The following is a 13,793-nucleotide window of genomic DNA, read 5'->3' as shown; positions in this document are numbered from 1 at the left end:
GTGCTGACAGCTCAGAGCCTGAAGCCTGCTTTGGTTTCTGTGTGTGTCTCTCTCTCTCTGCCCCTCCCTGACTCATACTCTGTCTCTCAAATAAATAAACGTTAAAACAATGTAAAAAAAACCCATATTATTTTATTTAAAAATATACAATGTGTACAGAACATTATTTACAATAACATTCCACAAGTGTGTATTTGCACCTTGAAGAATATATGTGTAAATATTGCTAATAACACTTATTTCCAAGCAGTGGTACTTCAGACGATTTTTATTTTATCTTATTTCCTTTTAGAATATCTTTATTTTCTAAACTTTTTTAAGTTTATTTATTTATTTTGAGAGAGAGAGAGTGTATGTGCATGTGAGTAAGCAGGAGAGGGGCAGAGAGAGAGGGAGAGAGAGAATCCCAACAGGTTCTGTGCTATTAGCATGGAAACCCCACCTGGGGCTCAATCTCAAGAACAGTGAGATCAGGATCTGAGCCGAAACCCAGTCAGATGCTTAACCGACTAAGCCACCCAGGCCCACCTACTTTCTAAGTTTTTATAATAATCACACATTTTTATGCTATTATTTTTAAAGTGATCAAAAATTTGAAGAAATTGACAATTCAAATTTCTCTGCTCTGTGCGTGTGTGGGTGACAGAGAGACAGAGAGAGAGAGAGAGAGAACAAGAAGACAGAAAAGGAGGGAGAGAGAAGGGGAAGTTTTGTACACAAGTTTGGCTCTTGGTCTGATTGATTTTTCGCCATTACAACACGCTTTCCTTCCAGTATCTGATCTGAATATCCTCATCAGCATCAATGAGATCTGCTGATGGAAATGTGTAAGTTACTTGGACTAACTTCTTGCATGGTGACACAGAAATTCTTTTCTTCACTGGAGCAACCCTGAAGATATACAGTCAGCAACCTTAAACAGAAGGTTTAATAACAGTGGAGGAAAAGGCGTCGCTGTGCACTTGTACATCCTGACCGTAAAATGTCATTGGCAAGTATTAGCCATTTCTCCGCAAATGCAAAGCCCTCATTTATCATTGCTCCATAGAAATGATGTTAAAAAGTTAGCACATTCATTGTTTTATATCCCCTATTTTTTACGAGCATTTCTTCTTTCACTACAGAAAGAATTGTTATATGAGCTGTGGAACTGCTTCTGTTTTCTTATCTGCCCGTTTCTCTGCTTTACTATGTCTGTACACTCTTCATTCATCTTTATTATATCTGCAAAACGTTGAAAAAGCCTGTCTAGTGTGAAAGTTCTTGTCAATTATTTAAGGAGAGAAAAAGCTAAGGCAGAAAGGCTTATGGAATTGTTCTGGTTTCTTTTCGTGTGTACTTAGTCAATATTTGCTGCCCAACCACACAATTCAAGATGACTCAGATTTTCTTGAGAACCCTATAAATCATGGCACAAAATCTTCCAGCCCAATTAAAACCAGAGGGAAATCAGATCTCCTCCAATGGTTAATGAGGTGTGCATAGTGGTCTGCATGGACTAGGATGTAACGACACATTTAAAAAGTTGGCCTTTGTCAGGAGTGCCTGGGTGGCTCAGTCAGTTAAGGATTTGGCTTAGGCTCAGGTCTTGATCTCACAGTTTGTGGGTTCAAGTCCTGTGTCAGGCTCTGAGCTGACAGTCTGCTTTGAGACCGGAGCCAGGAGCCTGCTTTGGATTCTGTGTCTCCCTCTCTCCCTCTCTGCACCTCCCCAGCTCACACTCTGTCTCTCAAAAATAAATAAAGGTTAGAAAAAAAAATTTTTTTACAGTTGGGCTTATTCAGAATTAGAGTAATTTCAGCAGATCCAGATAGAACATGCTCCCCCCCCACCTGGCTTTCTGATATCAGGTATTTTCTCAGCACCTGATAATAAATATTATTAATGACACAAGATGATACTGTATCACATTTTTTCCTTTGGGGTTTGGCAACCAATCTCGTCCAGGTACAGGGCTCTGGTGCCTGACGTAGAAAGAGGATGGTGCCTTGGATATCATGCCTCATCAGCAGAGGCTCCTGGGAGGGCAATTAGGGCATCTTAGGGCCAAGTTAAGTAGGGCCTGTTGCCAGGAAAGGAGTGAGAAGTATCATGCACAGAGGAAGGGTATAAGCCAAGAACCAGTAAGTGAACACACAGAAAAAGTGCCAAGAGACCGTTCAACAGACAGTGAAACTCAAAAATCAGCACGTGTGAGACTGGAGAACCAGTGACACTCCCAGCCAGAGAGTCAGAGAGATCAAACACGCACACCACATACAATGCACACAACGCATTTAATTCCATAGTTTTTGTCGGGCTCTCAGTGTTCTTTTATGTAATATTTATTCATTAAACTTTATTAAAATAATTTGTGAAATATGCATGTAAAATTTAATGGTAAAAAGTGCCAATAATGCTTGGGTCTTAAGATACTTTCTGTTGAGAAATTAAATTTTCTTCTTGTATTTTAAAAATAAATGTTGAGGTTATACTGTGTATGTGATTTTGTAGCTGCCAAAATAAGCACTATCCATAACCTGCTAGTAAAACCTGCTAGTAAACCTGCTAGTAACCTGCTGTATTAGCTGCCTATAATAAAGGTATATATCACACGGTTGTGTTTTGATTCTTAACAGTTCCCATGTAGTTGGAATATTTTTTCCTTAAAGTTTTTTGCTATAATAGATGTGTGTAAGTGCTTTATCTGGAAAAGACATTGCTAAATTATTTTCCGAAGTAGTTGTAATACATTACAGTCTCAAAAGTAGCATATTTGTGGGGCATCTGGATGGCTCAGTCAGTTAAGCGTCCGACTTTGGCTCAGGTTGTGATCTCATGACTTGTGAGTTCAAGCCCCGCATCGGGCTCTGTGCTGATATCTTAGAACCTGGAGCCTGCTTTGGATTCTGTGTGTCCCTTTCTCTCTTTTCCTCTGCTCTCACTCTGTCTCTCTCTCAAAAATAAATAAACGTTTAAAAATTTTTTTTTAAATTAGGATATTTGATCAGTGCTTTTTGAAGTTTAATGAGTATATTAGTCACCTGGAGATCTTGTTCAACTACAGATCCTGATTCAGTCAGGTCTTGGGTGTGGTCTTCTGAAATTCTACCAAGCTCCCAGGTGACGCTCATGCTACTGGTTCATGGACTTCACTTTTAGCTTCAAAGTGGTGGGGCACATGTTCAATAAATACTTATCCACTGTGAATATTTTCATTTTTGGAATCTTGGTTATTTTGAGGGTTAAGAGGGAATAATCACAGAATATTAATTTTCTCCCTCTCTCTTTTTACTGTGGGTGAGACTAAACAGTTTTGCAAATTCTTACATTTTCTATTTTGTTGTTGGTATCTTTATGTCCTTTTGTCATTGCTTAAGCAGGACTCTTGACAAAGACAAAGTTCATTGTTTTATGTGTTTTAATAAGTTTTACATGTACTTGTCATTTGACAACTGGCTTTCATCTCTAAGACCATAAAATAATAGATGGATAAATTTGCATGTCATAATGTTAAAGAATTATATTTATCATTTTATTTTAAGAAAGTAAAAAGATTATAAATTCTGAAATGATTTTCAAAATATATAAATTGTAAAAGACTAACTTCAAATATATAAAGAACTCTTAAAATCAATAAGAAAAATCTAATAGAAAAGTGAGCAAAATAAAAGATCTGTCATTTCAAAGAAAAGGAAATATCTATGGCTAAACATTTTTTTTAAATGTTATCCTTATTAGAATCATAAACACGTCAGTCAAGATCCCAGTGAAATTTGGTTTTTAAAAATAAATCTTTGGGGCTCCTGAGTGGCTCAGTTGGTTAAGCCTCTGACTCTTGATTTCAGCTCAGGTCATGATCTAGAGGTTTGGGAGTTTGAGCCCCAGGTGGGGCTCCGTGCTGACTGGGTGGAGTCTGCTTGGGATTCTCTCTCTCCCTCTCTCTCTTCTCCTCCCCTGCACACTCTCTCTCTCTCTCTCAAAATAAATAAACTTAAAAACAAAAAATTAGAAACATCTTGTTTTAAATACAAAACAGAAACTCTAGTTAAAAATGAAGGTATTTGTTCAGTATTCAGTGAGTAGAGTGTGAAAGTACTTAACTTGTTCAGGAGTTGGTTAGAAATACTGAATGATTTTAGGCAAATTAGGAAGAAAACATAGCCATGCATATATATTGAATATTTAATGGCAAAAGATTCTAATATCAAGCTCCTTTCTTCCTAAAAATCTATAATTATCTTTTCACATTCATGTTAATTATCTATCTGGGATATATTTTCATGTTTTATGTGAAATATAGATCTAATATTTTAGGAGAATTTTCCACTTAGAAAACCAATGGTCCTAGCATTAAGTCCCAATGGTCCATTTTTCCCCTGATTGATGACAGCAACTATACCATATATCAATTTCTAAATATTCATGACTTTACTTATAGGCTCCCTACTCTATTATTTTACTATTTGATTACCCCTAAATAAATAAAACACTGTATTTATTACTATATCTTTGTAAAAGAAAAGATTTATATATTGCAGGGAAAATAACCCTACCTTGTTCTTTTTTCATAATTGTTTTGGCTATGCTTAACCCAATGCCCTCATATTTATAACTGTTTCCAGTAAGTTCTAGAATGCATTTTATTGGATAGTCTTAACCCATTGTGCATTTTATGCTATGGTGAATGGAATGTTTTGTGTATTGCCTAATTGATTTTATATATTGATCTTTCATCCACCATCTCTGCTGAAATCTTTTAATGCCTCAAACAGTGTATAGATTATTTTATATTTCCTATGTGGATAACCCTATTGTTTGGAAATAAAGATAGTTGTGGTCTTTTTCCAATTCTTATGCTTTCTTATTGGCTAGAATCTTTAGTACAATAGTAGTTATTGTTGCCTTTTTGTCATGTTCCTGACTTGTGAAATTTTATCCCTATGCCAAGTTAATTGCTTTGTAATTATCATACATACTGCCTAGCACGTTATGAAAATTCTCTTCTATTTCCTAGTCGCTAAGAGTTTTATTATGCATATTTATTAAATATTATCAATGGAGTTTTCTATATTTATGGACCTATTGTTTTCTCTGACCTGTTAATATATATTTCCTTTGTACAATTCTTTAACTGTTGCGGAGTTCATAACATTGTTCATAATGTTCTCTCCTCCCATTTCCTGTATGAGGCTTATACATCTGTGCTCATTGTCATGTGACCTGCTATTGTGCCAACTGTGCGAAGAACTCTGCTCTTGTCCAGGTGAATGCTTTGGTTATGGCTTGAACAGAGGCACACAGCCTGGAGCAAAGCCACAGGGTGGAGGAGAGCCATGCCTGACCTGCCGCTTACACGAAACAAGAGTTCTATTTTATTTTTATTTATTTATTTTTATTATTTATTTATTTTTTTAAATATATGAAATTTATTGTCAAATTGGTTTCCATACAACACCCAGTGCTCATCCCAAAAGGTGCCCTCCTCAATACCCATCACCCACCCTCCCCTCTCTCCCACCCCCCCATCAGCCCTCAGTTTGTTCAGTTTTTAAGAGTCTCTTATGCTTTGGCTCTCTCCCACTCTAACCTCTTTTTTTTTTCCTTCCCCTCCCCCATGGGTTTCTCAGGATCCACATAAGAGTGAAAACATATGGTATCTGTCTTTCTTTGTAGCAACGTGGACAGAACTGGAGAGCGTTATGCTAAGTGAAACAAGAGTTTTAAAGAAACTGTTTAGTCACTGAGATAGGAGGCAAAGCTGACTAAAACAACCTTATTATATAACGTCTGTTCCACAATATGTTTACTACTATTATTTCATAGGAATTTTGTAAATCAAGTCTTGATTTTTTTCTTGCAAAAGTTCACAATATTCCAGTTTATTTGTTTTCCCTTGTATGGCAACTTTCACTTTTTCATTTTAAAGTAGGTTGGGCTGCATTATTTCTAGAGTTTTATTTTATTTTTATTTTATTTTATTTACTATAAAGTCACCTTTTAAACAAGTTCCATGTGCATCTTAAAATCATCCGTTAATTATGTGTGTATATTCAGCCATATTGCATTCATATTAAAACTACCTTATTTATTATATCATTTCAGTTCTCTTTTTTAGTTATTTTACCTAATTTATCTCCCGGGTGTTGTAGTGAAGAGTGAAAGTCTACAACAATCCACAAAACTTCACAGTACACCTTCACAAAGGACTGTATCATTTTTTTAAAAGTTTATTTATTTATTTTGAAAGAAAAAGGGAGAAAGAGTGAGCAGGGGAGGGGCAGAGAGACAGGGAGAGAAAATCCCAAGTTGTCAGCATGGAGTCCCATGTGGGGCTCAAACCCATGAACTGTGAGATCATGACCTGAGCTGAAATCTAGGGTCAGACACTTAACTGACTGAGCCACCGTTGTATCATTTTTAATATGAAATAACTCAACTGGATTTTTCAGCCTTTATTTTAATATAATTACTATTCCTCCCCTTTTCATTTGCAAGTGTGTGCTCTTTGTTCATTTTTTATAAAGACATTCATGATATCTTTTTTGATATCTTTTGTTTTAGATTAGTTTTGTATATTTTAATACTATCTGCATTCATTTCACTGTTAAAAGTCTTATTTTTATTTACAGACATGAAGATATGTTTGATCTTTAATTCTAGCTTTCTCATTTGTTTATTTTTCATGTACATGCTTCCTACCATACTTTGTTGTGTCATATGAGTTTCTTTATTTTTTGTTTTGCTTTGCATGTCTGTATTTCCTTCTCAAAATTTAAAACATTTGTATTTCCTCTTTTCTATTTACAGCTGTAACGTTCATAGATAGATATAGATAGATAGATAGATGTAGTATACATACATATGTATATCATTTTAACTTTTGTTTATTATTTTTTTTTAAATTTTTTTTCAACGTTTTTTATTTATTTTTGGGACAGAGAGAGACAGAGCATGAACGGGGGAGGGGCAGAGAGAGAGGGAGACACAGAATCAGAAACAGGCTCCAGAATCAGAAACAGCCATCAGCCCAGAGCCCAACGCGGGGCTCGAACTCACGGGCCGCGAGATCGTGACCTGGCTGAAGTCGGACGCTTAACCGACTGCGCCACCCAGGCGCCCCTGTTTCTTTATTATTAACTCTAGTTAATGTACGTTTACTGCCAAATTCAATTTACCAAAAAATATAATCAGTGGTGTTGGTTTTTTAATATTTGCCCTCCCAAAATACTCATCTTGCCTTGTTATATTTCTATAATCATGCATTTTTTCCTGCTAGCTTTGAATTACATTCATTTGAACAATGTATTTAAATTGCTTCTTGATTTATCACATTTAGACTGTATTATGTGAAATACAACAAAAGGTGAGAGCTGCATCCTCACACTTCCTTCAAAGTTCTTACTCATTTAAAAGTATACTTTTTACATTATCAAGACTCATTAAATTCATATTATATTTTATACTAAAAACTGTATTATATTATATACTAAAAATCCTGGAGTTTTCTAGCCTTTTAAAATTTATTAATGTATTTATTTTGAGAGAGAGAGAAACAGAGAGAGGGACACAGAATCCCAAGCAGTCTCGGTACCGTTCATGCAGAGCCCAATGCAGGGCTCCGTCTCAGGAACCAAGACATCATGACCTGAGCCGAAATAGGCACTTAACCAACTGAGCCACCCAGGCACCCCTAGCCTTACTTGTATATTTCCATTCATATGGTTCTCACCAACTATGCTTTATTATTGTTGTTTTTTGCTTTGTCCCTGGTAATAGCAGCTTCTCTACCTCTAAATTTTACAATTTGCCTTATCTCTTGGCTAGAAGAATTTATTTGGTGACCATTGAGATAATCATATGTTTTTGCTCCTTTAATGTTTCATATGTTGAATTATACTGATTACTGAAGGTTTGAGAGAACCTGTCATTCTTGACCTGGAAAAAGCTACCTGGTTATTACGTATGACATTTTTTATATAATGGGGACACAATTAGCTAATATTGTATAAAATATTTTTCATCTGTCCATGATGGATTTTTTTGAGGTATGTTTTTATCCCTAGTTTGGGGACCATGGAATTTCCTGCTTCATAAAATGAGATGAGAAATGTGGTAAACGGAACAATGGCTCTCCCAAAGATGTTCATATCCTAACCCCTGGAACCTGTAAATGTGTTATCTTGTGTGGTAAAATGCACTTTGTAGCTGTGAATAAATTAAGGTTTGACATGGAGATGATCTTGATTCTCTGGGTGGGCCTAATGTAATCATAAATCTCATACGAAAGAAACAGGTGGGTCAGAGTCAAAGAAGTGGTTAAGGAAAAATCTTGAAGTCAGTAAGGACTACATTGTGCCTCAACAATTTGAATGACCATGGATTTCTCTATAGAAACCATAGAGACCAGAAGGAAGTGGCTATCTCATGTGACTAAATGTATGTAGAGATTGTATCTGACAAGTGTAACTCGGGAGGATACAGGGACTAAAGGGAGTTAATGTTTCAATATTTCACTCAGACTAGTAAAATAATACAAGTAGATTGTGATAAAGTATGTATATAACATAAAACCTTTAGTAGCTATTTAAAAAGGTATATAAACGGGGCGCCTGGGTGGCTCCGTCGGTTGAGCATCCGACTTCGGCTCAGGTCATGATCTCACGGTTCCTGAGTTCGAGCCCCACGTCCGGCTCTGTGCTGACAGCTCGGAGCCTGGAGCCTGCTTCAGATTCTGTGTCTCCCTCTCTCCTGCTCCTCCCCCGCTCATGCTCTGTCTCTCTCTCGCCTTCAAAAATAAAAAATAAAATAAAATTTAAAAAAAAAATAAAATAAAAAGGTATATAAAAAGATACAATAAAAAAGAATTCTAGGTAAACGCAAGAGGAAATTTAAAAATATTCAAATAAATCGCAAGAAAGCAGGGAAAATAAAACAGCAAAAAACAAATAAACAGAAAGAAAACATAGAACACAAAGCCAAAAGGCAGAGGTAAGCCTTAATATACCAATAATGAACATACCATACTTTCTCTATACATGACCTAAATATGCCGATTAAAAGAGATTAGTACAGCGGATTAAAGATCATGGCCCACCTATCAGCTATTTATAAGAAACTAATTTCAAAGATACTGATATAGTCAGGTTGAAAGTAAAATAATGGAAAAATATACATTATGCCAACAACAATCAAAAGAAAGTAGGACTGTTTATATTAAAATCAGATAACTATGATTTTAGAGCAAACATATATTGCCAAGGGCAGAGGGGGACATTGCATAATCTTAAATATGTTTACACCAGTTAACAGAGTTGCAAGATATGTGAAGCAAAAACTGATAAAACTAGAAAGGATAAAGAGAGAAATCAACACCCATCTCCTAATGATTGATAGAACAACCAGACAGAAAATTAGCAAAGGCAAAGAGTTCAACAACACCCACAATCAAAAGAATATGATCCAGGGCATCTGGGTGGCTTAGTTGGTTAAGTGTCCGACTTCCACTCGGGTCGTGATCTCACAGAGTCCAAGCCCCACATTGGGCTCTCTGCTGTCAGTACAGAGCCTGCTTCGGACCCTCTGTCCCCCTATCGCTTGTGCTTGCTCTTCCTCTGTCAAAAATAAATAAACAATTAAAAAAAAAAAGAATATGATCCGTATTCACGGAAAACTCTGCCTAACAACAGTGGAATATATTCTTTTCATGTGCTCAGGAAACATGTCAAGTAGACTTTTTCTTGGGACTTCAACAAATATAAAGGAACTGTGTTCTCTAATAATTGTGAAATTAAAGCAGAAATTAGAAACAGAAATATAACAGGAAAATTACCAAACACTGCGAAACTAAACACAGGTGCCTAAATAGTTCACAGGTGTGTCAAAAGTTCAGAAACAGCAGAAGTAAAACCAATGGATCAGTAAAAGTTAGTAATTAGTAAAAGTTTCCATGCACACAGCAAAAAGATACTTCACAAACCAGGAGCACTCAAACCATATCCTGAGTGAGGACCACGAGTGTATTTTTATAAGCAGCTTCTGTAGGAGGAGGCAGTGATTGTTTATCCTTTACAGTGATTGGTTATAATATTAGAATTTTTTTTAATGATAGGGAATTTGTTAGTGATCATTTCATATCAAATTTGATAAAGAGTTTAAATTTTTCTTATAATTTCCAGGGGCATAAGCAAGAAATGACCCAGGTGAAGTTAGTCTTGCAAAGTAGACTGACTGAAGGTTTGCTTTGCAGGACCAAATTGGCTTTGCTTGCTCAGGGAATTGTTAAGACTGGTCTCTGTTTATTTTTTATTTTAACGGGTGAAATATAAAGGGAATTAAGAAATATGTTGAACCAAATGGAAGTGAAAATACAGCATAAAAAACGCCCAGGATGGAGCTAAATAAGCACTGGAAGGGAAATTTATAGACTAAATGCATACATTAGAAAAAATAGAAGGTCAATATGAAAGGTCAATATCAATAATCTAAGTTCTTACAAAAAGACTCTGGGAAATAAAGAACAGAGTAAGTGCAGAGAAAGCAGAAGGCAGGAAATAATAAGTTAAATAAGAACAGAGAGAAATAAAATCAAAACAGATAAACAATAGAAAAAACCCAATAAAACAAAGAGCTGGTCCTTTGGAAAGCTAGATAAAATTGCCAAGGAAAAACTGACTCCCCAAAAAAGTCACAAACAATGAATGTCAAGTGTGATACAAAGGGTATCCTGACAGGACTCTGCAGACCCAAAGGGGATAGTAATGGAATGCTCTGAATAATTCTACACCCACAAATTTTACAACTTAGATGAAGTGGACCAATTCTTTGAAAACACACACTGCCATAATTCTTTATTCACATGAATAATAGACAATTTGAACAGTCCTGTAATTATTAAGGAAACTGAATAATAACTACCTTATAAAAAATTTCCAGGTGCGTATGTTTTTATTGGAGAATTCTTTATTTAAGGAAGAATTAAAGCCAATTTTACAAAATATCTTTCAGAAAATAAAAGAAGAGGAAACATTTCCAATTCACTTTAAGAAGCTAATAATTTACTAATGCCAAAACCAAACAGACACAAGAAAAAAACCACTATGGACCCAGTATGAATTCAACCCAGTATGAATATAGATGCAGAGACACTTGATAAAATTTTAGTAAATAGATTTTGCAATGTATAAAAATACATTGTAGTTGATGTACAATGTATACACCAAATATCAAATATAAAATAAATGTAAAAATATGAAATAAAAATAAATATAACTCAATGGGTTTTATTTCATGGATGCGAGCCTGGTTCAATGTTCAAAATTTATCAGTCTAACTCATGATAGTAACAATCTAGAGAAAAAAAAAATTACACAATCATATCAGTCAATGTAGATTCGGCATCTGACAAAAATTCAGCACTGTTTCATGATTTTAAAAAATCACAGAAAAATACAAATAGACGAGGGCTTCCTCAACTTGATAAAAATCATGTTAAAAAATCTATAGCTGATGTTACATTTAATGGTTAAAAACTTAGTGCTGCCCCCTGAGACTGCTAACAAGACAAGACTGTCTGCTCTCACTAGTTTTGTGCACATGGGGATGGTAGTTCTAGTCAGTACAAAAAGAAATAAAAGAAACAGAAAATAAAGGAAGTCACGTAACTTGGAAAGGAAGAAATAAATCTGTCCTTCTTGTAAATGACATGATGGTCTATGTAAAAAATCTCAAGGAACCTACAAACAAGCCTAGAACCTTCTGAGTTCAGCAAGATTATAGGATACAACATACAAAGATCAATCACTTTTCCAAATATTAGCAATCAGCATGTAGACACTGAAATTAAAAATACAATACCATTCATAATTACTCAATAAATTAAATACTTTGCTATAAATTCAACAAAATATGTACCTAATTGGCATACTGAGAACTAGAAAATACTAATGAAACAAATAAAAAGAAATCTGCATAGAGAAAGAGATGTACCATGTCCATTGGTTAGAATACTCAACACAGTAAAGATGCAATTCTTCTCAAATTGATATGCAGGTATAAGAAATTTCTTATCAAAATTCCAGGAAGATTTTTTCTTTATATAAAAAGTTGTACCAACATTTATTTAGAAAGGCAAAGGAAATAGAGTAACTATAGCAATTTTGAAAAAGAACAATAAAATGGGCAGAATGAGTCTACATGATACCAAGTCTTATTACATAGCCATAGTAATCAAGACTTTGAGGTATTAACAGAGGGATAGATGCCTAAAACAATGCGAGAGAATGAAGGACCCGGTAATAGAAACACACAGATTTTCCCAACTAATTTTTTAAAAAAATTTTTTATGTTTTATTTTATATTTTGAGAGACAGTGAGAGAGAGCATGAACAGGGGAGGGGCAGAGAGACAAGACAGATGCTGAAGCAGGCTCTAGGCTCCGTGCTGTCAGCACAGAGCCCAACTCGGGGCTTAAACTCAGAAGCAGTAAGATCATGACCTGAGCTGAAGTCAGACACTTAACAGACTAAGCCACACAGGCGCTCCCCCAACTAATTTTTGGCAAAGATGTAGAAGCTGTTCAGTGGAGGAAAGACAGATTTTCCAACAGAGTGGCTGGAGCAATTGGATATCCATAGGCAAAACAAACAAACAAACAACACTTCAATTTAAACCTCACACTTTACATAGAAATTAACTCAAAATCAATCACAGAATTAAATGTATAGTGTAAAAATATAAAACTTTTAGAAAACAGTATAAGTAAAATCCTGCAGAATCTAGGGATATATCAATAGTTTTTAAAATTGACCCCCAAAAATACAATTGGTAAGAGCAGTTAATAAACTGCACTTCATCAGAATCAAACCTTCTGCCTGGTGAAAGATTTTCTTCATAGTATGGAAAGATAAGCTATAGAGTGGGAAAAAATATTGGTAAACCACACATCTGACTCATCACTAGTATCTAGAATACAGGTAGAACTCTCAAAACTCAGAGGTAAAAAACCAAAACCCAAACCAAAAACATCCCCAAACAATCTAATCAGTAAACGGGCAAACAAACAAAAACCACCAAACAAAACCAAAACCAAACAAATTTCACTGAAGATGAGGAACAAGGTATCAAAGGACCACATTAAAAGGTTCTCAACGTCAGGCATAACATAAATGCCAACTAAAACCACAAAGTGATATACCTACATAGTCAGGATAGCAGAATTTAAAAAATTGTGACAACTAACTAGAATTTAAATAAAATTTTGAAAAAAAAAGTGACAACTTCAAATGCTGGTGATGATGTAGAGAAACTGGATGGCTGGTACGTTGCTGGTGGAAATGTAAAACAGCTCAGCCACTCTGCAAATAGTTTAGCAGTTCCTTAAAAATGAAGCAAAATGAAAACGGGCAAGGGACATTAAGCAAAATGAAAACGGGCAAGGGACACTTGTTGGGATGATCACTGGGTGTTATATATAGGGGATGAATCACTGGATTCTACTCCCGAAATCATTATTGCACTATATGCTGACTAACCTGGATGTAAAGTAAAAAGTGAATTAAAAAAAATGAAGCAAAACGAAACACACAATTGCTATGACCCAGCTATTTCACTTTCACTCTGGGCCGTTCATTTTAGGGAAATGAAAACTTACATTTACATAAGATCATGCGCATGAATGTTTATAGCAGCTTTACTCCTAACAGTCAAAAGTTGGAAACAAGCCAGATGCCCCTCAATGCGTGAATGATTGAACTGTGATACATCCATACCATGGAGCACCTCTGAGCAGTAAAAGGGAATGAATTTGTGATATA

Source organism: Acinonyx jubatus, chromosome D2, assembly GCF_027475565.1.
Source record: "Acinonyx jubatus isolate Ajub_Pintada_27869175 chromosome D2, VMU_Ajub_asm_v1.0, whole genome shotgun sequence".
NCBI classification, from domain to species: Eukaryota; Metazoa; Chordata; class Mammalia; order Carnivora; family Felidae; genus Acinonyx; species Acinonyx jubatus.
This window is presented reverse-complemented; position numbering follows the sequence as displayed.